Source organism: Triticum urartu, chromosome 5A (genome assembly GCF_056163025.1).
Source record: "Triticum urartu cultivar PI428250 chromosome 5A, HENAU_Tu73, whole genome shotgun sequence".
Lineage (NCBI taxonomy): Eukaryota > Viridiplantae > Streptophyta > Magnoliopsida > Poales > Poaceae > Triticum > Triticum urartu.
The window spans coordinates 599,227,781-599,253,872 of record NC_141877.1 but is presented as its reverse complement, the minus strand read 5'-3'; the positions used below and the strand labels follow the sequence as shown (position 1 = coordinate 599,253,872).

Genomic DNA, 26,092 nt, shown 5'->3' with positions numbered 1-26,092 from the left:
GATCGTTTCGCTTTTAGTAAACGGATCCGAACGACATGCAGTCAAACAATGCATATATTACCATGTTATTTACATGGAAATTCTCGGGGGATGTTATCAACATTTTTTCATTGAATCAAAGTTACTATGGTGTTTGTACAAACTCATAAGATCTACGGTGCATAAATTAGCATGTTATATGCACAAAAATTACTGGAAGGTGCATTATCGGGTCTGCGATGTGTAAGTTAGCATGTTATTTACACATAAGTTTCTCAGATCAAAGTTACCACGACGTTGTAAGTCAATTAAGAGGCATGAGGTGCATAAATTGCCGTGCTATTTACATACAAATTATCGAGGATGTGTTTCAACAAAAAAAAATCCCACGTGAAAAATCATGTACATATGAGTTTGTCGTTTACGTGTACCTATTTTATAGCTAGAAGGGTCAATGAAAACCTAGGTTGATAAGTTCTTTTTTTCAAGTTTGTATTTTAAATGATGTACAAAAAGTACCTATACCTAGTCATAAGAGAGAATTAGTCAAGCTGATCGCGATCCTGGAATGTTATCTAGTAGGCTCAAATCCCACTAGCTGTTTTTTCCTTTTCTTTTTCACTCGCATGTAGTATTCATTCAAGGTCAAATCAAGTACTTGGATTAAATAAGACACAAACGAATCAATCGTTGGCGTGGTGTTTATTGACCTCGTGTTGGATCGAAGCGGCCATTTAATTTTGCAGACGAGGAGATGTATTTTGTTCCCTGACATCTGACCGCTCTGAGATCCGATAACACAATGATCGAAGAGCGGAAGTTGAGAGATTCGCGGTAGATCTATTTGTTGGCCCATGACAAAGTATGGGTATTTTATTAGTATAATACTATAATTAAAGTCCATAACCCAACGACCAGCCATGGTACAACCACGGAAAAAATTGACCCATGAAAGAAAAACGGTGCGGCAACGCACATGGCAACTTCTAGTCCTTGAAACGCTAAAAAAAAACTTCTAGACCTTGAAAGAAAGAGCAGAAAACTTGACTGGAAATTCACTAATTAACACAAAAGCACTATCATATCAGCATCACTAGCGATTCACGAATCAGCAGTACCACAAACATGAAAGCATCACCAATCTTACCTCCGTCAGGGAATACGGTAACATGACATCTCGATCAGTTGGCGTCCATTTTTTCCCCAAAGGGCCACGAAGGATTGTATTCCACTATCACCACGATAATGAAATAACCCACGACCTTAAAAGCAGCATCCAGGGGTGCAAAAGGAAACTTAAACACAGCTAAAACTACAGCTAGAGGAGTTCCAGGCCGCGTGCACGGCTAGCCTGTGAAGAAAACGAACAAACTACGGAGCAAGATCGAGCACCAGAACAGTTTCAAGTTTCTACAACGCAACCGGATCCTTATGATCGATACGACCACTCGTTTTCCCCAGAGCGGAAAAACAGCAGCTACGCTTGGTTCAGACACCAGGCTTTTTTCCTTGGGCGATCAGGCACCGTCTTCAGTTTTAAAAACAGCATCATCTTCCATAGCTTCAGTTTTAGTGATGCGAAGGAACCTTGAGTCAGGATCACACGCTCCATCCGCATGATGAGCCCCTCTCCTGAACACCGCTTCGCGGTCAGTGTCATTCTGGAGACCTGCCCGATAATTGGCAACGTTTTCACTGATGATATAGACCTTCATGGTTCTCTCAATGCTCAACAGTTTAAAGAGGCAGATATCACCCATCTTCAGCTTGTTGTCTTCTACAAACTGTTTCCATCCAATAGTGAGCTTTTCCCCGCCATTGTATTCACAATACCGCGCCTCCCACTTCCGGCCCTGCCGCTGAAGACACATGTCTGGCTCCTCTGTGAGATATTTCTTAGCGTGGTGCATGGGAAAAGTCTGTTTACAGTGAACAAAAGAGTTAGTAGATAATGGCAAGAAAACACTGTAAAAATAACATGTTAAATTGCTTCCTAAATTTGTAAGATAGTAGGAAACTGCCTATATTTAAATTCAAAGATGACTGGTTATGAATTTACATTATCAGATAGTGTTTTCATTAATATTTCATAAGTAGCACTTTACTACACAGGCACCTACATGATCGGTGCAGAACACACATTAAAAAAATGGAACTAACCAGATAGAATTCTGCAACAACGTTGCACTTGCGCATCACAGCAACGAAGATGGGGATCTCTGAGTATATGGATTGGACCATCCGCTTCACCGCTTCCTTCTGAGTTGAAGTTAGTTTGGTCTTCCGGCTGGTAAAGTAACAATCCTTCAACTGTTGCTTCTGATTTGAAGATAGCCTGGCCTTCTTCTTCCTGACGTTGAAATCGGAACCAGGCACTTCACGTACCCCACATTCTTCCTCATAGTAGACAGGATCTCCTGTGCAAAGAAAACAGAAAAACTAAATATCAGCAATACAAATATGAGAATGATTTGCAAGGGTAAATACTTATCACGATGTTGTTGTCTTGACTCGTGGGATGAGACCTGATGACTCGCGGGAGGAAACACTTATCACAGTGTTGTTGTCTTGACATGACTTGTCCATTTCCATTTGGAGGCGTGGTGACTCCATTGGCATCCCTTTCCCTATGCTAAATGGCTGTGTTTGTATGGTCTGAGGACGAAAATGAGAACTTTTCACAGTATCAGTAGCACTAGTTCGCCTTTCTTGCACAGGAGGTGGAGAAGGATCCACAAAAACTGATGATACCTTCTCACAGCCAAGTTCATCAAAGATTATGACATTAAACCGAGAGTTCCCAATGTATCTGAATACTATGGTGTCACCCATCTCTAGACCAAACGTCCCAACAAATTTCCCCCATCCCACTTGTAAGGACAAGATTTCCATTGTTCTTGGCAACTCCAATTATGTAATTGTGACATTTTTGTGTTTCAAGTATCATCTCTCTTGGGAATTCGCCCTTGAAACGCTGAAGAAATTCTTCTGGGATGATCTGGATAGAAACAAGCAATATTTTTGTTTGAGAAATGGACCGTAAACAGGATACAAAAAGATACTCTCTGTAATCAAAGAAAATTTGTCTGTTCAATACATCTGATATACCAAGGGAAACAAAGAAGACTAGTATCATAGTAACAATGTGAATGCCAAAAGCATATATTTACTTTAAACTATGAGGACACCTTTTTGTGAACAAACATCAATAAACGTGCTACCATGCTGGATTCAATCCAGGCATCACATTAACATGAGACATGACCAAAAGTTGCAAAGACTACATATAGTTTGTGTATGCCTCTAAAGCAATATATATCTCCATATAATTTAAATATATCTAATTGCAGCCAATATAGTTTTTGCTAAGGGGGTGTGTTGGACCGTCCCGCGTCTCATTGCAGCCAATATATGTGCGCCTAGGTCGGCCGCCTGCTGGACCGTCCCGCGTCCCGAGCCGCAGGTGGCTGGCGTGGATTGTGCCACCTCCAGCCTGCAGGGCGCGTCGGATCCTGAGGGCGAGCCCACCTCGGTCTGCCGCTGCTGCAGCGTATCTGCACGGGATCTACCGCCTACATTGAAATATATCTCATGTGGCCCTGCCCTAGGCGCACATATATTGTTAGTTGGAGTTCTGGTTAGAGTAGAGATAGATTAGTATCTACTTAAACTACTTTCTATCTATCTCCTAATCCCTTGTACTCCAAGACATGTATACGATCATGGGATATGCCTCATCTCTATCAATAAATACCACGTGGCCCTCTCACAAGAGGGTAGATTGCTTCCCATCGTTTTCTACAAAACCTGTAAAATTTTGACGGGTTTAATGTTCCGGACTAATTTTGTGTCCATGACACACACAACAAAAGTTCACGGAACCTTTTACAGTTTCTATTTTTATAATGTCTGTTAGAGATGCTCTTACATATCTATCCATTGGTATGTGTTGATTTAGATTGAAAAAGGGAACTGAAAAAGGCGTCAACCTACCCGGCATCACACAGATGCCACTCAGGCTGCGTGAATGGTACAATCTGATTGCTGGACGACGATTGCTGCCTTGACAGGTGACTCGTTGGACTGATCTGCCCATGGACACCTAATCTTGGAGATTAAGAAGCTTCTGGAGCTGCATGGGTTTATTCCGATAAAAATTAGCCTCATTAAAATAGAGCTGCTTAAAGTCCACCTAATCTTGATCGTTCTAAAGGTAGCACCACCTATTGGTGGTGCCGGATTTCACACAGTGTTAAGGAATTTCTATATCAGCAGATTGTAACACTATTTTTGAGAAATAAAAACCCAAAATTTCACCCATAAAAAAATATCAAGTCCGATGTACAACCCCATGGTTAGGGAAACTCCAATGTCGTGCACCAAAATGCACCTAAATGTCTGAACCAAACGATCCGGATACTTTTAGCATGCAACATCGTGCATCAAACATCAGCGATGCGGTTTGGTTGTCTGAATTTCGCTGAGACTGATATCAAATCTAGGTAAGGTTTGCGGAAGTCCGGACGTCTACCTGGCCCACTTGTTAGTTGAACTTCCCACACCCCATGTGTTTTGTTCTCTAGGTCCACATGACCCACGCTGTCCAGATTTGATGCTTATTTGATGTATACAGTTGGGTGACCGGTTCCCCTATCGTTGTCTTTTGTGTGTCTATTTTGGTGCACGCCGTTGCAGTTGCCCTTACATCAACCTATCATAGAAATCCTCATGCCTCCCCTTGACATTTCACCGAGTATGTCCTCACTTTAATTTGCTTATTATACTTGTGATTTATTTCCACAAGTGAAGTTGCTTCTAATATTTGTACAATTACAATCTAAATAGTACTTTAGGAATACATTCCAAGAACTTGTGAACTTCTAACTCGATTTTAAATTACCAAAATTAGTAGCTAGTTTTGAATCCGATTTAATTACTAATTCGTTTATGATCTCAAATACCCTAAACACAAATTACCAGTACAAAAAATGGTGAAAAATATATTTTATCTTAATTTGTATTGTAATACAACAAATACCACTAAAATGGCAATTAAAATAGGTGAGGTACAACTAAAAAATAGGGGTGAGGTAATTAGGTAAAAACACGGGATAAAAACCGCCGTCGGGATTTGGTTAAAGATCTAAACAATCCTGACCTTCTAATGCGGAATTAAATATACAAACCAGGAAAGGATTTAAAGGTGATAAATAATTACGGCGGCGGATCCATACGCTCGACATATTGCCCTAGCTTGATTGGATCGGATGGAGACCTTCACCGAGATCGCATCGCAGTGCGGCTCCGGCATGGCGGCCAGCCTCGCGCCGTCACGGTGGGCCGACCTCCCGGCGGACCTGCTCATCGATATCTCCGGCCGCCTGCGCGACGTTGTCGACTTCGTCCGCTTCCACGCCGTCTGCAGCCCCTGGCGCAAAGCGGCGCTGTTACTCCCATCTCCGGCAGCGACCCACCGGACGTTTCTGCCGTGGCTGCTTGCGATGTGGGACAACCTCTTTGTGCACTTGCCACTCAACTTCGGATGCATCTTGGCATTGCCGAGATCGAGCGACCGCCATGGCCGCGACAGCTTCTTCCTGCCGGACGAACCATCTACCAGCGACGAAATGAGCTGGGTGGTCAGAGAAGATGGCGCGGCCGTCTGGGCTTTCACGGCGTATCCCCGGCCAACACTCACCGACCTTCTCACCCGAGCCGTCACCAAGCTGCCTCGATTTTCGGAGGTGGATGCTGATGACGATGAGATAAAGTGGCAGATGAGCGATTCTCGTGGCATTGTGTACCGCGATGGCACCGTCTTTGTGTACGATTTTTACTCGCGCGTCTTCAGGGCGGCCATCCTGCGTCCTGGTGATACCACGTGGACTACTGCGGAAAGAAGTCTGACTTTGTTGGAGAAAGGCTGCCATCTGAGTGCTGCATATCACGATGGCAAGATCCTAGTCTGCGTGAGGCTGAACCTTTGGTTTATACTCAAGCCTGACTTCGAAGGCAAAGGAGTCGCCGCCGGCGGCGAGCTCGACATGATGAGTGACGCAAGGGATGGAATAAAGCGCCATAGCTACGTCTTCAAGTCACGAGGTGAGCTAATGTGGGCGACCGTCCTGGCCGAGCAGGACTGGTGCTCTGGTCGCACCGGGCACGACCCGGCGGGCGCAGTCTCGGTGACGGTGCATGCTCTCGTAGGGGCCTACGGCGATGGCAAGATGCGTTGGATGGCCAGGGACGGCCAGAGCTTGAGCGATCGCGTCCTGTTTCTTGGATCACCCACAAGCTTCGCCATGGACGACACGCCTACGGGCGTGGGCGGGTGCGCCTTCTTTTTCTTGAGGGGCTTCTTGCTCAAATACAGTTTCATTGACGGCGAGGCTAAACTTATGGATGGGCTGAGCCCCAAATGGGGTTCCGTCAAGGCGCATGTGTGGCTCCAACCCCCTCCACCAGCCATTGCTCCAATGAAGGAAATCAGAAAAAGGGCCAAGGTCTCAACCAAGAAGACAGCCAGGAAAAATAATAAGCAATTTAGTGGCTTGAGGGCGCCACGAAAAACTGTAATTTAGTTGCTATTCAGAATGAGTTTTGAGCATGTGAACTGTGGTGTTAGCTTGAAAGCATATGTTCCTTAGTCGCGCAAGGACATTTTAGTTTTGAACCAACGATCTTAGACATCGATTCTTTATGAAACAAACATTAAGCAACATTGTCGTCTAGTCTACTTTATTGTGTGCATCCGAAATTTGATTGGAGCGTGCTACGCGTAGGCCGGCTAATCTTTTCAAAAGATCGGTCGAGTAATGAGCCGTATGATCCACGATACTCACTATACAATCCCTCTTCTCTGTTGCCCCCACAGCAACAAGACCCTTGTTGTAATTGCAAAAAGGACCCTTGTTGCAGAGCATCTCCGGCATGCGGATGCCAACTTCGCTATTGCAAGAGCCTTGTTGCAATTGCAATTGAACTCTTGTTGTAAAAACCATCTTCAGATTGCAGTCATGTCCGTCGCCATTGTAACAAGACCCTTGTTGCAATTGCGATAGAAACCTTTCCTAACATCCGCGCCTTTCCTATAGAATGTTGCATCATCTGCATCGACAGCAGGTGGTCCCGCGTACAGTAGCGGCGGCGGGTGTTGTCGTGCTCGTAGCAGCTGCGGTGGGTTGCAACACGTGAGCTCCAAGGCAACGCTGGCCTTGAGCTGGACGAACGTCGGGGAAAGGATTTGGGTCAGAAGGGAACGGCTAGGGAGGAAGATGATGGACAACATCGCTTGGGAAAAAATCGTGTGGACTAACATGTTCGGTTGGGGATAAGGTGGAGAGAGAATAGCAGTGCTGCGGCTGCAATTGACCTATGTTGCGTCTTGGTAGGATTGCAACAAGGGCCAGGTTGCAAAAGCTAAAATATGGTAGGGTTATTGTGGGTCATTCGATCAAAAGAAGATCCAACGGGTGAGGAGGCGGTTGACACATGCAGCGTGATCCGTAGGGTGAGCACTAGCATTTTCGAATTAGATTAAGGTATGACTTATATATTTTCAAACAACTAATATTGTCGAAGGAATTCTTAAGTGTCATCTTGCAACATTGTGGTAGCTCTCTCTAATAACGCGACGTTGCATTAGCAGTTCCATACTACAAAGAGATGAACCGGTATCATGGGTCAGTACTACTTATCTTATAGTTTGATATCTAGTTTCCTATTTGAGTCGTCTTTCCTTTTTGTAATGTAGTTTTCGCCCAACTTTTCTTAATTTTTTTGCGGGGCAATTATCTTTCTCCTTTATGAAATGGCAGAGTTTCTACCCTTGCCTCGGCAAGTTGCTAAAAAAATATAGTGTTAGTATCTCTTCCAGCCTAGTAAAGTCTTGCATGCATATCTTCTATCTTTAGGTAGTCATAAGCTACTAAGTATTTTTTTTCCTTATTGCTCTCTCATTTAGCCACTTCGCCATAGCTATTAGGCAATAGCTCATGGAACTGAAATATTCTCCAACATTACTCTATTATTCTCTATCCGACTGTCTTCCACAAGTTTGATCACACCATGGGACCACCATCTCATCTCCACATATTTCAGTGGCTCCATCGATCCGACATCTCACTGCAATATATTTTCTATTTGAATAATAAGATTTGGTCTAGAGATCCAAAGAGTGCAACTTTTTTTATTGGTTTCGTTGTTACTCTTTGTTGGAACATTTCACTATCAACGAGAACTCCCAAAGAAAGAATATTATGTCCTATTGGTCTGCATGTACAACCATCCAACCACGGATTGATTCTTCCTCGTTTTGTTTTGCTTATGTCCCACATTCTTGTCTGAGCGCACATCTTTCTACAACGCAAATTCTCATATGGTTTTCTCCCAGTTACTCAAGAAATTTTTCTGATCAAGATACATTTTTAAACGAAACCATATGATTGAAATGCCATTGCTCAAGCAAGATATCGCAAGACATTGTCACGAGATCCCATGGCAACACACATGGTACCTTCTAGTATCGAAGAGAATGCTAGCATACACTATTTTACATGCACTTATGTGCCTTTTCTTTGTTCATGTTTAAATTTCTTACCATCTTGGCTAACTTCAGTTCACAAAGGTCCTTCTTCATTTTTTTTAGATGGTCTAAGATCCTTCTGCATATCCGGTTGTGATTAACGGGCCCGCTAGGTAGAGGGGCAGGAGGGTAGCATGTCCGGTGTCCAAAAATCTAAAGTTGGCATGGGCCATGGGCCAAGGAGGGGACAGGGAGTCAGGCCTGCCTAGGATGCAGATAGCCTGCCCTGCCGCATTTGCACACAAATGCTAGGTGCATAGCAATGCTTGCCTCAAGCGATCGATGAAGTGCGCCAGACCAAAAAGGTGTACCAATCGGTTTCGGGAAGGCTATAGGATCGGTTCCTGAAACCTACAACCCGGTTTTGGCAGGTTTTGGGAAGGTTCTATGTTGTTGTTCTTTTTCTTTTTTGTGTTTTTCTCTATCGATTTTTCTTTGTTTTTTATTTTTTGGTTTTCCTGCTAGTTTTTTCCTTTTCTGATTTCTGAAATACAGGTAGACTATTTTTTCATGCACGCTGCACATTTTTCTTATAGAAATTGAACATTTTTAGATACATGTGCAACATTTTTTTAATACATGTTGGACAATTGTAAAATGCACATTGAACATCTTTTTTTAAAATACACAATGAATATGTCAAACATGCGCTAAACATTTTTGAAAATTTTCATGTTATTTTTAAAAAACATTTGTTAAGTGTTAGAATATATTTTCCAAATGTTACAAAGATTTTTTTAAATTTCAAGTGGAAACTTTTACATTTTGTGAACACCTTTTTAAATGTCAGACAACATATTAATAAACGTGTAAACATTTTTAAAATTTTATGATCGTTTTTAGAATAGTACAAAAAATTAATATGAATTACGTGAACACATTTTTACATTTTCATGAAAGTTAAAAAAAAGATCATGAATAAATTTTTAAATGTCACAAACATTTTTGTGAATGGTGTGAATAGTTTTTTAAATTCACACAAACAATCTTGAACACTATATGAACATTTTTTTTCTGCATGCTGAATTTTTAAAAAATATTAGTAAAGTCATTTCTGAAATGTGTATTTAGTATATTACAAAGTATAAAGAAGAGAAAAATGGGGGAATCGCTAAAATCAAATTACTGAAATCCATTCATATAGATATTTTGAATCTAATTTGAATTGCTGAAATAATTTATAATTGAAAATTATCCTAAAATCAAATTAAGTCTACCATAAATGGTGAAAACATTTTTTTATCTTGATCTCAATTATAAAAATAAGACTCTAACGAAGAACTATCACTAAAATGGCGATTATAATAGGTGGGTTAAAATACAAAGATACAAAGATAATTTAAAAAAATTTACAAAGATAAAAACCACCATCGGGGTTTGGTTAATGACTAGAGTCCTGACCTTCTGATGTGGAATTAACCAGGAAAGGGTTTAAAGGAGATTAATAATCACGGCCGCGTAGCATTCATCTATATTCTATACACTCACATATTTGCGCTCAGATTGGATCGGATGGAGCCCTTCACCGAGGTCGCGTCGCAGTCCGGCTCCGGCGTGGCGGCCACGCCGGCCAGCCTAGTGCCGCCACGGTGGGCCGACCTCCCAGCGGACCTGCTCGACGACATCTCCGGCCGACTGCACGACGTTGCCGACTTCTTCCGCTTCCAAGCCGTCTGCATCCCCTGGCGCAATGCGGCGCCGTCACTGCGATCCCCGGCAGCGACCCAACGGACGTTTCTGGCCGCTCGCGACGTGGGACGACCTCTTTGATGCACTTGCCACTCAACTTCGGATGCATCTCGCCAACGTCGAGCTACCGCCATGGCCGCGACAGTCTGGCCCTGCCGGGCGTATCATCTACTAGAAACGAGAACTGGGTGGCCAGGGAAGATGGCACGGACGTCTGGCTTTTCACGGCGCATCCCCAGACGACACTTGCCGACCTTCGCACCGGAGCCGTCATCAAGTTGCCTCGATTTTCGGAGGATGATCACCATGGCTATGAGATAAAGCAGCGGATGGAGAATTCTCGTGGTATTGTGTACAGCGATGGCACCGTCTTTTTGTACAGTTTTGCCCGGTCCATCTTCACGGCGGCCATCTTGCGTCCCGATGATACGGCGTGGACTACTGCGGAAAAACGAGTGGGTCTGAACCAAGGCTGCCATCTGAGTGCTGCATATCACGATGGCAATATCCTAGTGTGCATTAGCATGCATTTCTGGTTTGTGCACACGCCGGACTTCGAAGGCAAAGGTGGCGCGAGAGGGGGGAAACTCGAAATGAGGAGTGATGCTAGGGATGAAATGAAACGTTATAGCTACGTCTTCAAATCACGCAATGAGCTAATGTGGGTGACAGTACTTTTTTTTGACGAAAAGGCAGGATCACTGCTTTTCATTGCGCTGAGAAGGAATAAAAGTTATAAATTACAAGAGAATAACAGGGAGGGGTTTTAGCTCGAGAAGTTACATCAATTACTGCTTCCCAAATAAAGTTGCTTCTATTATTGTTGTGCCTCATGAAAATGAAGATGATACCCTTGATGATGATCTCGTTATGCCTATTGCTTGTTGTGATGATTATGATTGGGAAGATAATGATGCTTCTTATGATCTTGAAAATCTTTTTGGCACTTACTTGAAAGAATATAATAATTGCTATACTATTGGTGCTATCCATGCTATTAATGATGATAGTGATTATGCTTATGATTTGAAAGGGCCCAAGCTTGGGGAAGCTATGTTTGATGAGGATGACATATTTGAGAATATATTTGCTGTAATTAATGTTTGTCCCAAGCTTGAGGATGCTATGTTTAATATTGATAATATTTTTAGCCTCTCAAGTTTTGATATGCAAAGTTACTATGATGAAAGCATGCCCCCTATCTATGATGATTATTGTCATGACATGTATGCTATAAAAAATAATGATAACCATAAAATTTGTCATCTTGATCCTAATTTTCAATCACATGATAGTTATTTTGTTGAGTTTGCTCCCACCACTATTCATGAGAATAAATTTGCTTATGTGGAGAGTAATAAAAATTCTATGCTTATGCATCATGAAAAGAATGCTTTAGGTGCTGGTTATATTGTTGAATTCATTCATAATGCTACTGAAAATTATTATGAGGGAGGAATATATGCTTGTAGGAATTGCAATAATATCAAGTTTCCTCTCTATGTGCTTAAAATCTTGAAGTTATGCTTGTTTTACCTTCCTATGCAAGTTGATTCTTATTCCCATAAGTTGTTTGCTCACAAAATCACTATGCATAGGAAGTGGGTTATACTTAAATGTGCTAGTCATATTGTTTATGATGCTCCCTTTATATTTCAATTCTTATCTTTTATGCGAGTATCATTGAAATCATCATGCCTAGCTAGGGGCGTTAAACGATAGCGCTTGTTGGGAGACAACCCAATTTTATTTTAGTTTCTTACTTTTTGGTTCTGTTTAGGAATAAATAATCTATCTGGCTTCTGTTTAGATGTGGTTTTATGTTTTAATTAGTGTTTATGCCAAGTAGAACCTTTGGGAAGACTTGGGTGGAGTCTTTATGATCATGCTGTAAAAAACAGAAACTTTAGCGCTTACGAGATTAGCTAAAACTTTTTACTAAAGAATGCTATTTAGTTGATTCTTTTTGCAGATGATTACTAGATAAATTCCTCATGTCCACCAATTTATTTTAGAATTTTTGTAGTTCCAGAAGTTTGCGTTAGTTACAGATTACTACAAACTGTTCTGTTTTTGACAGATTCTGTTTTTCGTGTGTTGTTTGCTTATTTTGATGAATCTATGGCTAGTAAAATAGTTTATAAACCATAGAGAAGTTGGAATATAGTAGGTTTAACACCAATATAATTAAAGAATGAGTTCATTACAGTACCTTGAAGTGGTGTTTTGTTTTCTTTCGCTAACAGAGCTCACGAGTTTTCTGTTAAGTTTTGTGTTGTGAAGTTTTCAAGTTTTGGATAAAGATTCGATGAACTATGGAATAAGGAGTGGCAAGAGCCTAAGCTTAGGGATGCCCAAGGCACCCCAAGGTAATATTCAAGGATAACCAAGCGTCTAAGCTTGGGGATGCCCCGGAAGGTATCCCCTCTTTCGTCTTCGTTCATCGTTAACTTTACTTGGAGCTATATTTTTATTCACCACATGATATGTGTTTTGCTTGAAGTGTCATTTTATTTAGCTTCGCTTGCTGTTTGAATAAAATACCAAGATCTAAAATTCTTAAATGTCAGAGAATCTTCACATAGTTGCATAATTATCTGACTACTCATTGATCTTCACTTATATTTTTCGGAGTAGTTTGTCATTTGCTCTTGTACTTCACTTATATCTTTTAGAGCACGGTGGTGGTTTTATTTTGAAGAAATAGATGAACTCTCATGCTTCACTTATATCATTTTGAGATTCTTAAATAGCATGATAATTTGCTTAAATAATCCTAATATGCTAAGCATACAAGATTTGTAAATTCTTATGAGTGTGTTGAATACTAAGAAAAGTTTGATGCTTGATAATTGTTTTGAGATATGAAGATGGTGATATTAGAGTCATGCTAGTTGAGTAGTTGTGAATTCGAGAAATACTTGTGTTAAAGTTTGTGATTCCCATAGCATGCACGTATGGTGAACCGTTATGTGATAAAGTCGGAGCATGATTTATTTATTGATTGTCTTCCTTATGAGTGGCGGTCAGGGACGAGCGATAGTCTTTTCCTACCAATCTATTCCCCTAGGAGCATGCGTGTAATACTTTACTTTGATAACTTCTAGATTTTTGCAATAAGTATATGAGTTCTTTATGACTAATGTTGAGTCCATGGATTATACGCACTCTTTCCCATCCTTCCACCATTGCTAGCCTCTCTAATACCGCGCACTTTTCGCCGGTATCATACACCCACCATATACCTTCCTCAAAACAGCCACCATACCTACCTATCATGGCATTTCCATAGCCATTCCGAGATATATTGCCATGCAACTTTCCACCGTTCCGTTTATTATGACACGCTCCATCATTGTCATATTGCTAGCATGATCATGTAGTTGACATAGTATTTGTGGCAAAGCCACCATTCATAATTCTTTCATACATGTCACTCTTGATTCATTGCATATCCCAGCACACCGCCGGAGGCATTTGTTGGGGAACGTAGTAATTTCAAGAAAATTCCTACGCACACGCAAGATCATGGTGATGAATAGCAACGAGAGGGGAGAGTATTGTCCACGTACCCTCGTAGACCGAAAGCGGAAGCGTTATGACAACGCGGTTGATGTAGTTGTACGTCTTCACGACCCGACCGATCAAGCACCGAAACTACGGCACCTCCGAGTTCTTGCACACGTTCAGCTCGATGACGATCCCCGGCTCCAATCCAGCAAAGTGTCAGGGATGAGTTCCATCAGCACGACGGCGTGGTGATGATCTTGATGTTCTACCGTCGCAGGGCTTCGCCTAAGCACCGCTACAATATTATCGAGGATTATGGTGGAGGGGGGCACCGCACACGGCTAAGAGATCTCAAGGATCAATTGTTGTGTCTAGAGGTGCCCCCCTGCCCCCATATATAAAGGATCAAGGGGGAGGCCGGCCGGCCCTTGCAGGGCACGCCAGGAGGAGGAGTCCTCCTCCTAGTAGGAGTAGGACTCCCCTCTTTCCTACTCCTACTAGGAGGGGGAAAGGAAGGGGAGAGGGAGAAGGAAAGGGGGGCGCCGCCCCCCTCTCCTAGTCCAATTCGGACCAGAGGGGGAGGGGGCGCGCGGCCCACCCTGGCCGCCCCTCTCTCTCCCCCAAGGCCCATAAGGCCCATTACTTCTCCCGGGGGGTTCTGGTAACCCTCCGGCACTCTGGTTTTCTCTGAAATCACCCGAAACACTTCCGGTGTCCAAATATAGTCGTCCAATATATCAATCTTTATGTCTCGGCCATTTTGAGACTCCTCGTTATGTCCATGATCACATCCGAGACTCCGAACAACCTTCGGTACATCAAAACATATAAACTCATAATGAAACTGTCATCGTAACATTAAGTGTGCGGACCCTACGGGTTCGAGAACAATGTAGACATGACCGAGACACGTCTCCGGTCAATAACCAATAGCGGAACCTGGATGCTCATATTGGCTCCCACATATTCTACGAAGATCTTTATCGGTCAGACCGCATAACAACATACGTTGTTCCCTTTGTCATCGGTATGTTACTTGCCCGAGATTCCATCGTCAGTATCTCAATACCTAGTTCAATCTCGTTACCGGCAAGTCTCTTTACTCGTTCCGTAATACATCATCTCGCAACTAACTCATTAGTTGCATTGCTTGCAAGGCTTAAGTGATGTGCATTACCGAGAGGGCCCGGAGATACCTCTCCGACAATCAGAGTGACAAATCCTAATCTCGAAATACGCCAACCCAACATGTACCTTTGGAGACACCTGTAGAGCACCTTTATAATCACCCAGTTACGTTGTGACGTTTGGTAGCACACAAAGTGTTCCTCCGGTAAACGGGAGTTGCATAATCTCATAGTCATAGGAACATGTATAAGTCATGAAGAAAGCAATAGCAACATACTAAACGATCGGGTGCTAAGCTAATGGAATAGGTCATGTCAATCACATCATTCTCCTAATGATGTGATCCCGTTAATCAAATGACAACGCATGTCTATGGTTAGGAAACATAACCATCTTCGATTAACGAGCTAGTCAAGTAGAGGCATACTAGTGACACTCTGTTTGTCTATGTATTCACACATGTATTATGTTTCCGGTTAATACAATTCTAGCATGAATAATAAACATTTATCATGAAACAAGGAAATAAATAATAACTTTATTATTGCCTCTAGGGCATATTTCCTTCAGCATTCACATAGAGTCATATTTTGTTCTAAGTATCGAGTTGTAATTGTTGAGTTGTAAGAAAAATAAAAGTGTGATGATCATCATTATTAGAGCATTGTCCCAGTGAGGAAAGGATGATGGAGACCATGATTCCCCCACAAGTCGGGATGAGACTCCGGACGAAAAATAAAAAAAAGGAGAAAAAAGAGGCCATAAAAAAAGAGAAAAGGCCCAAAAAAAGAGAATAAAAAAATAAAAAAATGAGAGAAAAAGAGAGAATGGGCAATGCTACTATCCTTTTACCACACTTGTGCTTCAAAGTAGCACCATGATCTTCATGATAGAGAGTCTCCTATGATGTCATTTTCATATACTAGTGGGAATTTTTCATTATAGAACTTGGCTTGTATATTCCAGTGATGGGCTTCCTCAAATGCCCTAGGTCTTCGTGAGCAAGCGAGTTGGATGCACACCCACTTAGTTTCTTTTGTTGAGCTTTCATATTCTTATACCTCTGGTGCATCCGTTGCATGGCAATCCCTACTCACTCACATTGATATCTATTGATGGGCATCTCCATAGCCCGTTGATACGCCTAGTTGATGTGAGACTATCTTCTCCCTTTTTTGTCTTCTCCACAACCACCATTCTATTCCACATTTAGTGTTATATCCATGGCTCACGCTCATGTATTGCGTGAAGATTGAAAATGTTTTGAAAATGTCAAAAGTATGAAACAATTGCTTGGCTTGTCATCGGGGTTGTGCATGATTTAAATACTTTGTGCGGCGAAGATAGAGCATAGCCAGACTATATGATTTTGTAGGGATAATTTTCTTTGGCCATGTTATTTTGACAAGACATGATTGCTTTGTTAGTATGCTTGAAGTATTATTATTTTTATGTCAATATGAACTTTTGTCTTGAATCTTTCGGATCTGAATATTCATACCACAATTAAGAAGAATTACATTGAAATTATGCCAAGTAGCACTCCGCATCAAAAATTCTTTTTTATCATTTACCTACTCGAGGACGAGCAGGAATTAAGCTTGGGGATGCTTGATATGTCTCCAACGTATCTATACTTTTTGATTGCTCCATGCTATGTTATCTACTGTTTTGGGCAATATTGGGCTTTATTATCCACTTTTATATTATTTTTGGGACTAACCTATTAACCGGAGGCCCAGCCCAGATTTGCTTTTTTATGCCTATTTCACTGTTTTGAGGAAAAGGAATATCAAACGGAGTCGAAACGGAACGAAATCAACTGGAGAAGTTATTTCTGGAAGGAAACCTACTGGATAGACTTGGACCCTACGTCAGGAGATGAGGGAGGTGCTCACGAGGGTGGGGGGCGTGCCCCCCTGCCTCGTGGGGCCCCCGTAGCTCCACTGACGTACTTCCTGCACCCATATATACCTACGTACCCTAAAACTTCCAGAACGGAGATTAGATCGGGAGTTCCGCCGCCGCAAGCCTCTATAGCCACCAAAAACCTCTCGGGACCCTGTTCCGGCACCCTGCCGGAGGGGGGAACCCTCACCGGTGGTCATCTTCATCATCCCGGTGCTCTCCATGACGAGGAGGGAGTAGTTCACCCTCGGGGCTGGGAATAGCCCAACGGATTGATTGGAAAGAATAACTTTGAGGTGGTTTCATACCCTACCATAATCTCTTCGTTTGCTCTCCACTATTGGTGACTTTGGAGTGACTCTTTGTTGCATGTTGAGGGATAGTAATGTGATCCAATTATGTTAGTATTGTTGAGGGAACTTACACTAGCAAAAGTATGAACCCTAGGCCTTGTTTCCTAGCATTGCAATACCGTTTCCGCTCACTTTATCGCTTGCTACCTTGCTGTTTTTATATTTTCAGTTTACAAAAACCTATATCTACCATCCATATTGCATTTGTATCACCATCTCTTCGCCGAACTAGTGCACCTATATAATTTACCATTGTATTGGGTGTGTTTGGGACACAAGAGACTCTTTGTTATTTGGTTGCAGGGTTGCTTGAGAGAGACCATCTTCATCCTACGCCTCCTACAGATTGATAAACCTTAGGTCATCCACTTGAGGGAAATTTGCTACTGTCCTACAAACCTCTGCACTTGGAGGCCAACTTCATCATCTCGGCGCTCTCCATGACGAGGAGGGAGTAGTTCTCCCTCGGGGCTGAGGGTTTGTACCAGTAGCTATGTGTTTGATCTCTCTTTCTCTCTCGTGTTCTTGAGATGATACGATCTTGATGTATCGCGAGCTTTGCTATTATAGTTGGATCTTATGTTTCTCCTCCCCCTCTTCTCTCTTGTAATGAATTGAGTTTCCCCTTTGAAGTAATCTTATCGGATTGAGTCTTTAAAGATTTGAGAACACTTGATGTATGTCTTGCGTGGGATAACCGTGGTGACAATGGGTTATTCTATTGATCCACTTGATATGTGTTTTGGTGATCAACTTGCGGGTTTCGTGACATTGGGAACCTATGCATAGGGGTTGGCACACATTTTCGTCGTGATTCTCCGGTAGAAACTTTGGGGCACTCTTTGAGGTCCTTTGTGTTGGCTGAATAGATGAATCTGAGATTATATGATGCATATCATATAATCATACCCACGGATACTTGAGGTGACAATGGAGTATCTAGATGACATTAGGATTTTGGTTGATTTGTGTCTTAAGGTGTTATTCTAGTACGAACTCTAGGGCTGTTTGTGACACTTATAGGAATAGCCCAATGGATTGATTGGAAAGAATAACTTTGAGGTGGTTTCGTACCCTACCATAATCTCTTCGTTCGTTCTCCGCTATTAGTGACTTTGGAGTGACTCTTTGTTGCATGTTGAGGGATAGTTTTATGATCCAATTATGTTAGTATTGTTGAGGGAACTTACACTAGCGAAAGTATGAACCCTAGGCCTTATTTCCTATCATTGCAATACCGTTTACGCTCACTTTTATCACTTGTTACCTTGCTGTTTTTACAATTTCAGATTACAAATACCTTTATCTACCATCCATATACCACTTGTTTCACCATCTCTTCGCCGAACTAGTGCGCCTATACAATTTACCATTGTATTGGGTGTGTTGGGGACACAAGAGACTCTTTGTTATTTGGTTGCAGGGTTACTTGAGAGAGACCATCTTCATCCTACGCCTCCCACGGATTGATAAACCTTAGGTCATCCACTTGAGGGAAATTTGCTACTGTCCTACAAACCGCTGCACTTGGAGGCCCAACAACGTCTACAAGAAGAAGGTTGTGTAGTAGACATCAGCTGTGCACTTAGGGCATCTCCATCATTCACCCGTAAACTTTCCGCAATAGTTTGGACAGTGCTGTTCGGACCACGAAAGCCATCCAACGCGTTCCTGTATCGGTCCGCGGGTCGGTCTGGACACGATTTCTCCCGCAAACTAGAGACAAAAGTGGGAGAGGTTTGCGGGAGTCCGGACCGATCCCAAGCCCGCTTCCGACCGCCCTGACCCATGATAAAACCCTCAGCCTCCCGTGCATTTTTGGTCAGCCCCGCCCCAGAGTGTCAGTGCCCGCATTATGCATGGTCAGAGTAGACACAACCGCTCCCTAGCATTGGTATTGAAGTGGCGCGCCGACCGCCCATGCCGCTTTCCGGTGCAGGCGACTGCCGCGCGTTCAAACAACACAACAGCCGCCCGTCCGTCCATCTGCCGCTCACATTGATGGCACGTGATTGCCGTGGCGTCTCCTCCAACGCCACCCATTCATCCCTCTACCGGCCATCGATGCTATATAAATTGCTGCCCCGGTGCCCCAGCCATAGCCACAGCCATCCCTCTTCACACCACTCCCCTCCATGGTGTTGGGGAATGTAGTATTTCAAAAAATTTCCTACGATCACGCAAGATCTATCTAGGAGAAGCATAGCAACGTGCGGGGAGAGTGTGTCCATGTACCCTCGTAGACCGAAAGCGGAAGCGTTAAGTAACGCGGTTGATGTAGTCGAACGTCTTCACAATCCAACCGATCCAAGCTCCGAATGTATGGCACCTCCGTGTTCAGCACACGTTCATCTCGATGGCATCCCTCAATCTCTTGATCCAGTTGAGGCAGAGGGAGAGTTCCGTCAACACGACGGCATGTCAACGGTGATGATGAAGTTACCGGCGCAGGGCTTCGCCTAAGCACTACGACGATATGATCGAGGTGTGCTACTGTGGAGGTGGGCACCGCACACGGTTAAGAGAAACTTGTGTGTTCTAGGGTGCCCCCCTGCCCCCGTATATAAAGGAGGGGAGGGGAAGCCGGCCGGCCCTCCTAGGGCGCGCCAGGAGAGGGAAATCCTACTAGGACTCCAAGTCCTAGTAGGTTTCCACCTAAGGAAGAGGGGGAAGAAGGAAGGAAGAGGGGGAAGGGAAGGAAAGGGGGCGCCACCCCCTTCCCCTAGTCCAATTCGGACCCAAGGGGGGCACGCGGCCAACCCCTCTTGGCCCTTCCTCTCTTCCCACTAAGGCCCAACGAGGCCCATTAGTTCCCCCGGGGGTTCCGATAACCCTCTCGCACTCCGATAATTATCCGGTACCTCTCGGAAGTCATCCGGTGTCCGAATAATATCGTCCAATATATCAATCTTTATGTCTTGACCATTTCAAGACTCCTCGTCATGTCCATGATCTTATCTGGGACTCCGAACAAACTTCGGTCATCAAATCACATAACTCATAATACAAATCGTCATCGAACGTTAAGCGTGCGGACCCTACGGGTTCGAGAACTATGTAGACATGACCGAGACACATCTCCGGTCAATAACCAATAGCGGAACCTGGATGCTCATATTGGCTCCTACATATTCTATGAAGATATTTATCGGTCAAACCGCATAACAACATATGTTGTTCCCTTTGTCATCGGTATGTTACTTGCCCGAGATTCGATCGTCGGTATCATCATACCTAGTTCAATCTCGTTACCGGCAAGTCTATTTACTCGTTCTGTAGTGCATCATCCCGCAACTAACTCATTACTCACATTGCTTGCAAGGCTTATAGTGATGATCATTACCGAGAGGGCCCAGAGATACATCTCCGATACACAGAGTGACAAATCTTAATCTTGATCTATGCCAACCCAACAAACACCTTCGGAGACGCCTGTAGAGCATCTCTATAATCACCCAATTACATTGTGATGTTTGATAGCACACAAGGTGTTCCTCCGGTATTCGGGAGTTGCATAATCTCAGAGTCAGAGGAACATGTATAAGTCATGAAGAAAGCAATAGCAATAAACTAAACGATCATAGTGCAAGCTAACGGATGGGTCTTGTCCATCACATCATTCTCTAATGATGTGATCCCGTTCATCAAATGATAACACATGTCTATGCCTAGGAAACTTAACCATCTTTGATTAACGAGCTAGTCAAGTAGAGGCATACTAGGGATACTCTGTTTATCTATGTATTCACACATGTACTAAGTTTCTGTTTAATACACTTCTAGCATGAATAATAAACATTTATCATGATATAAGAAATATATATAACAACTTTATAATTGCCTCTAGGGAATATTTCCTTCAGTCTCCCATTTGCACTAGAGTCAATAATCTATTTCACATCGCCATGTGATTTAACACCAATAGTTCACATCATCATGTGATTTAACACTCTATAGTTCACATCGCCATGTGACCAATACCCAAAGGGTTTACTAGTGTCAATAATCTAGTTCACATAGCCATGTGATTAATACCCAAAGAGTACTAAGGTGTGATCATGTTTTTCTTGTGAGGGAAGTTTAGTCAACGGTTCTGTCATATTCAGATCCATATGTATTTTGCAAATATCTATGTCTACAATGCTATGCACGAAGCTACTCTAGCTAATTGCTCTCACTTTAAACATGTATCTAGATTGGGACTTAGAGTCATCTAGCTCGGTGTCAAAGCTTGCATCGATGTAACTCTTTACGATGAACTTTTTGTCACCTCCATAACCGAGAAACATATCCTTATTCCAGTAAGGATAATTTTTACCCTTGTCCAGTGATCCACTCCTGGATCACTATTGTACCCTCTTGCCAACTCATGGTGAGGTACACAATAGGTCTAGTACACAGCATAGCATACTTTATAGAACCTATGACTGAGGCATAGGGAATGACTTTTCATTCTCTTTCTATTTTCTGCCGTGGTCGGGTTATTGAGTCTTTACTCAACTTCACACCTTGCAACACAGGCAAGAACTCCTTCTTTGACTGTTCCATTTTGAACTACTTCAAAATCTTGTCAAGGTATGTGGTCATTGAAAAACTTATCAAGCGTCTTGATCTATCTCTAGATTTTGATGCTCAATATGTAAGCAGCTTCATCGAGGTCTTTCTTTGAAAAACTTCTTTCAAACACTCCTTTATGCTTTCCAGAAAATTCTACATCATTCCCGATCAACAATATGTCATTCACATATACTTATCAGAAAGGTTGTAGTGCTCCCACTCACTTTCTTGTAAATACAGACTTGACCATAAGTCTGTATAAAACCATATGCTTTGATCACCTTATCAAAGCGTATAGTCCAACTCCGAGATGCTTGCACCAGTCCATAGATGGATCGCTGGAGTTTGCACACTTTGTTAGCACCTTTAGGATCGACAAAACCTTCTGGTTGCATCATATACAACTCTTCCTTAAGAAATCCATTAAGGAATGTAGTTTTGACATCCATTTGTCAGATTTCATAAAATTTGGCAATTGCTAACGTGATTCGGATAGACTTAATCATCACTACGAGTGAGAAAATCTCATCGTAGTCAACACCTTGAACTTGTCGAAAACCTTTTGCGACAATTCAAGCTTTGTAGATAGTAACACTACCATCAGTGTCAGTCTTCCTCTTGAAGATCCATTTATTCTCACTGGCTTGCCGATCAACGGGCAAGTCCACCAAAGTCCACAATTTGTTCTCATACATGGATCCCATCTCAGATTTCATGGCCTCAAGCCATTTATCGGAATCAGGGCTCATCATCGCTTCCTCATAGTTCGTAGGTTCGTCATGGTCTAGTAACATGACTTCCAGAACAGGATTACCGTACCACTCTCGTGTGGACCGTACTCTGGTTGACCTACGAGGTTCGGTAGTAACTTGATCTGAAGTTTCATGATCATCATCATTAGCTTCCTCACTAATTGGTGTAGGAATCACTGGAATTGATTTCTATGATGGACTACTTTCCAATTTGGGAGAAGGTACCATTACCTTATAAAGTTCTACTTTCCTCCCACTCACTTCTTTCGAGAGAAACTCCTTCTCTACAAAGGATCCATTCGTAGCAACAAATATCTTGCCTTCGGATCTGTGATAGAAGGTGTACCCAACAGTTACTTTTGGGTATCCTATGAAGCCGTACTTCTCCGATTTGGGTTTGAGCTTATCACGCTGAAACTTTTTCACATAAGCATCGCAACCCCAAACTTTAGGAAACGACAGCTTAGGTTTCTTGCTAAACCACATTTCATACTGTGTCATCTCAACGGATTTAGATGGTGCCCTATTTAACGTGAATGCAGCTGTCTCTAATGCATAACCCCAAAATGATAGTGGTAAATCGGTAAGAGACATCATAGATTGCACCATATCTAATAAAGTACAGTTATGACGTTCGGACACACCATTATGCTGTGGTGTTCTAGGTGGCATGAGTTTGTGAAACTATTCCACATTGTTTTAATTGAAGGCCAAACGCGTAACTCAAATATTAGCCTCTGCGATCAGATCGTAGAAACTTTATTTTCTTATTACGATGATTCTCCATTTCACTCTGAAATTCTTTGAACTTTTCAAATATTTCAGACTTGTGTTTCATCAAGTAGATATACCCATATCTGCTCAAATCATCTATGAAGGTCAGAAATAACGATACCTGTCACGAGCCTCAGCACTCATTGGACCGCATACATCAGTATGTATTATTTTCAATAAGTTAGTAGCTTGCTCCATTGTTCCGGAGAACGGTGTTCTAGTCATCTTGCCCATGAGGCATGGTTCGCAAATATCATATGATCATAATCAAGTGATTCCAAAAGCCCATCAGCATGGAGTTTCTTCATGCGCTTTACACCAATATGACCTAAACAGCAGTGCCAAAAATATGTTGCACTATCATTATTAACTTTGCATCTTTTGGCTTAAATATTATGAATATGTGTATCACTACGATCGATATTTAATAACCTATTTATATTGAGTGTATGACCATACAAGGTTTTATTCATGTAAATAGAACAACAATTATTCTTTAACTTAAATGAATAATCGTATTGCAATAAACATGGTCCAATCATATTCATGCTCAACGCAAACACCAAATAACATTTATTTTAGGTTCAACCTTCGGGATATTCACGTGATTCACTTGATGTATGTTTTGGTGATCAACTTGCGGGTTCCGCTCGTGAACTTATGCATAGGGGTTGGCACACGTTTTCATCTTGACTCTCCGGTAGAAACTTGGGGCACTCTTTGAAGGTCTATGTGTTGGTTGAATAGATGAATCCGAGATTGTTTGATGCATATCGTATAATCATACCCACGGATACTTGAGGTGACATTGGAGTATCTAGCTGACATTAGGGTTTTGGTTGATTTGAGTCTTTAGGTCTTATTCTAGTACGAACTATATGATAGATCGATCCAAAAGAATAACTTTGAGGTGGTTTCGTACCCTACAATAATCTCTTCGTTTGTTCTCCGCTATTAGTGACTTTGGAGTGACTCTTTGTTACATGTTGAGGGATAGTTATATGATCCAATTATGTTATTATTGTTGAGAGAACTTGCACTAGTGAAAGTATGAACCCTAGGCCTTGTTTCCTAGCATTGCAATACCGTTTACGCTCACTTCTATCGCTTGTTACCTTGCTGTTTTATAAATTCAGATTACAAAAACCTATATCTACCTTCCATATTGCACTTGTATCACCATCTCTTCGCCGAACTAGTGCACCTATACAATTTACCATTGTATTGGGTGTGTTGGGGACACAAGAGACTCTTTGTTATTTGGTTGCAGGGTTGCTTGAGAGAGACCATCTTCATCCTACGCCTCCCACGGATTGATAAACCTTAGGTCATCCACTTGAGGGAAATTTGCTACTGTCCTACAAACCTCTGCACTTGGAGGCCCAACAACGTCTACAAGAAGAAGGTTACGTAGTAGACATCAAGCTCTTTTCTGGCGCCGTTGCCGGGGAGGTGAGTGCTTGAAGGTATATCTTTAGATCTTCCAATCGAATCTTTTTGTTTCTTGTTTTATCACTAGTTTAGTTTATAAAATAAAACTACAAAAAATGGAATTGAGTTTGCCTCATACGCTTCATCTTTTTAATATCTTACGTGAGTATGATGGAAAGGAAAATTGTGTGAAAGTGTTAGAAGAAGAATGCATTAAAATGTTTGGCACTAAATCTTTGAATGATGAGCATGATTGCAATGTTGTTAGTATGAATTCTTTGAATACCCATGATGCTAATGATATGCGAAGCCACAAGCTTGGGGATGCTATGTTTGATGAAGATGATATTTTTTGTCCCCCAAGTTTTGATGAGCAAATTTACTATGATGAAAGCATGCCTCCTATCTATGATGATTATTGTGATGACACGTATGCTATAAAGAATAATGGTAACCATGAAACTTGTCATCTTTTATCTTAATTTTCAATCACATGATAATTATTTTCTTGAGTTTGCTCCCACTACTATTCATGAGAAGAAATTTTCTTATGTGGAGAGTAGTAAAAATTCTATACCTGTAGATCATGAAAAGAATGCTTTAGGTGTTGGTTATATTGTTAAATTCATTCATGATGCTACTGAAAATTATTATTAGGGAGGAATATATGCTTGTAGGAATTGCAATAATATCAAGTTTCCTCTCTATGTGCTTAAAGTTTTGAAGTTATGCTTGTTTAGCCTTCCTAAGCTAGTTGATTATTGTTCCCATAAGTTGTTTGCTCACAAAATCCCTATGCATAGGAAGTGGGTTAGACTTAAATGTTCTAGTCATATTCTTCATGATGCTCTCTTTATGTTTTAATTCTTATCTTTTATGTGAGCATCATTGAAATAATCATGCCTAGCTAGAAAGGCATTAAAGAAAAGCGCTTGTTGGTAGACAACCCAATATTTACCCCTATTGTTTTTGTGTGTTCACATGATTAAGCTACTTTAGTAATCATGTTTTATAGCTTTTTTCAATAAAGTGCCAAGTAGAACCTATAGGATCTTCTTGGATGATAGTTATTTGATCTTGCTGAAAATTCCAGAAACTTTCTGTTCACGAAAACAGTTGTTAAAAATCACAAGAACGTGATAAAATACTGATTCCAATTGCAGTAGATCAATAAAAAAATTATCTGGGCTTTCCTATTTTGGTAGAATTTATGTAGTTCCAGAAGTTTGTGTTAGTTACAGATTACTACAGACTGTTCTGTTTTTGACAGATTCTGTTTTTCATGTGTTGTTTGCTTATTTTAATGAATCTATGGCTAGTAAAAGAGTTTATAAACCATAGAGAAGTTGGAATACAGTAGGTTTAACACCAATATAAATAAATAATGAGTTCATTACAGTACCTTGAAGTGGTGTTTTGTTTTCTTT

General features: G+C 41.8%; 1 pseudogene; it reads right to left on the bottom strand.

Annotated features, from left to right (window-relative positions):
* Positions 1–1,325: 1,325 nt before the first annotated feature.
* Positions 1,326–5,290, bottom strand: LOC147973223 (putative B3 domain-containing protein Os03g0621600; annotated as a pseudogene).
* Between the last annotated feature and the right edge of the window lie 20,802 nt (positions 5,291–26,092).